The sequence below is a fragment of the Pan troglodytes genome, chromosome 8, assembly GCF_028858775.2.
Source record: "Pan troglodytes isolate AG18354 chromosome 8, NHGRI_mPanTro3-v2.0_pri, whole genome shotgun sequence".
Classification (NCBI taxonomy): Eukaryota; Metazoa; Chordata; class Mammalia; order Primates; family Hominidae; genus Pan; species Pan troglodytes.
In genome coordinates, this window is record NC_072406.2 from 27,991,864 (window position 1) to 27,994,456 (window position 2,593).

The following is a 2,593-nucleotide window of genomic DNA, read 5'->3' on the forward strand; positions in this document are numbered from 1 at the left end:
CTATTGGATAACACTGGCTTGGAGGGTACTGATCAGCCAAAGAAGCACTGAGATGATTTGGCCTCCATTAGTAAGAATGATTTTCTTTTCTTTTCTTTTTTTTTTTTTTTTTGAGACAGAGTTTTGCTCTTGTTGCCCATGCTGGAGTGCAGTGGCACCATCTCGGCTCACTGCAACCTCTGCCTCCCAGGTTCAAGAGATTCTCATGCCTCAGCCTCCCAAGTAGCTGGGATTACAGGTGCCTGCCACCATGCCTGGCTAACTTTTGTATTTTGAGTAGAGTCGGGGTTTTACCATGTTGACCAGGCTGGTCTTGAATTCCTGACCTCAAGTGATCCACCTGCCTCGGTCTCCCGAAGTGCTGGGATTACAGGCGTGAGACACCGTGCCTGGACAGATGGACTTTTTTTGAGCATTTAGTTCCAAGCACCTTCCCTGCATTTTCTCAGTTAATCCTTCCAGTGACTCTGAAGCAGGGACTATGACAATCTTCATTTCACAGATGGAGCAACTCAGGCACAGAGAGGAAGTCAATGGCCACGATCGCCCAGCTGAGGAAGGATGGAGCCGGCTGAGATCCTGTTCTGGGGATCTAACTCTGCAGCCTGCATTCTGGCCTGTGTATTCTCCCATGTTGCTATCTGATGAGCACAGCATGGGCTCAGAGTACAGAGAGGAGACACCAGCTAATAAGGATAGGTCTGGAGTGAAGGCTGGTGCCTTGGGGAAGAAGAGAGAGGCCCCATTCTAAAGAGATGCCATTGGAAGCTAATAGTGATAAAGCAAAGCCAACAGGTTTTGGGGCTGGGAGTTAAACACACAGCTCTCGTTTCTGCCTTTTCACAGTGGTGATGAATGGGCACTCAGACCCTCTCGAGCTAAAGTTGTCATCATTGCTCTTCATAGTCTGAAGGTGCATGAAATTGTCAACTTTCTTCCAAAGGGCTTTTATGTCTAAGTCTGCGGTTAGTGTATAAACAGATATTTACTGAAGTCCTGCTGGGTGCAGACACTGTGGCCAGCCCTGAGGCTACAGTCGAGATGAAGCCAGTCTCTATCCTCATGAAGACCTATCTATTGATAAGAAAAGAGAAAGCTCACTGAGCATTGACCCTGTGCCCACTGCTTTTGATGCATCTCTCATTTAATCCTTCTATCAAATCTGTGAAATAAACACATCACCAACATCCCTATTTCACATTTAGGGAAACATATGCTTAGAGAGGGTAAGTAACTTGGTCAAGGTCACACAGCTTCGAACTCTCCTCCCACGGCGCAGGTATGAGAGGCAGCAGCCGGGGAAGCCAGGGTCTCTGACAGTCCTTGTCTCTAGGCGGCGATCCAGAGAGAGAACACGATTGTCTCAGCACTGGGTCTTCTTCTGAGTCGTCCTGAAGGAGCAATTGCAGAGCGTCTCGGTGTTAAACATCATGTTCTGAATGACTCCGTGATCTCTGACCCAGTGTCCTTGGGGATAAAGGAGGGGAGGTATGGAGAAAGCTCTTCGAATGGATGTTACCGGGGTGTCAGTGTTCTTTGAGGGCACAGTCTATGTGTCACCAAATTGAAGCGGTGGCCTGCCCCTCCACACTTGTGGGTATTTCTAGTCGGGTGGGATGAGAGACGGAGAAAAGAAATAAGACACAGAGACAAAGTATAGAGAAACAACAGTGGGTCCAGGGGACCGGCACTCAGAACACCAAGGACCTGCACCGGCACCGGCCTCTGAGTTCCCTCAGTTTTTGTTGATCATGATTTTCATTATTTCAGCAAAAAGGAATGTAGTAGGAAAGCAGGGTGATAATAAGGAGAAGGTCAACAAAAAACATGTTAGCAAAGGAATCTATATCATAATTAAGTTCAAGGGAAGGTACTATGACTGGACGTGCACGTAGGCCAGATTTATGTTTCTCTCCACCTAAACATCTCAGCGGAGCAAAGAATAACAAGGCAGCATTACTGCAAACATGTCTCCCCTCCCGCCACAGGGCAGCTTTTCTCCTATCTCAGAGTTGAACAAATGTACAATCGGGTTTTACACTGAGACATTCATTTCCCAAGGGCAAGCAGGAGATAGTGGCCTTCCTCCATCTCAACTGCAAGAGGCTTTCCTCTTTTACTAATCCACTCAGCACAGACGCTTTACGGGTGTCAGGCTGGGGGACAGTCAGGTCTTTCTCATCCCACGAGGCTATATTTCAGACTATCACATGGGGAGAAACCTTGGACAATACCCTGCTTTCAAGGGCAGAGGTCCCTTCGGCTTTGCATGGTGCATTGTGCCCCTGGTTTATTGAGACTAGAGAATGGCAATGACTTTTACCGAGTATACTGCTTGTAAACATTTTGTTCACAAGGCACGTCCTGCACAGCCCTAGATCCCCTAAACCTAGATTTTATACAATACATGTTTTTGTGAGCTCCAAGTTGGGTCAAAGTGGTTGGGGCAAAGTGGCTGGGGCAAAGCTACAAATGAACAACATCTCAGCAAAGCAATTGTTTAAAATACAGGTCTTTTTCAAAATGGAGACTCTTATGCCTTCCGTTTCTACATAGACACAGTGACAGTTTGATCTCTCTTTTCCCTACACAG

At 47.1% G+C, this 2,593-nt stretch overlaps 1 long non-coding RNA gene across 1 annotated transcript in view; it reads left to right on the forward strand.

The window, feature by feature from the left end:
* LOC134807033 (uncharacterized) overlaps positions 1–2,593 on the forward strand; it is a 49,556-nt gene that overhangs the window by 19,792 nt on the left and 27,171 nt on the right. The gene's annotated exons all lie outside the window — the stretch shown is intronic.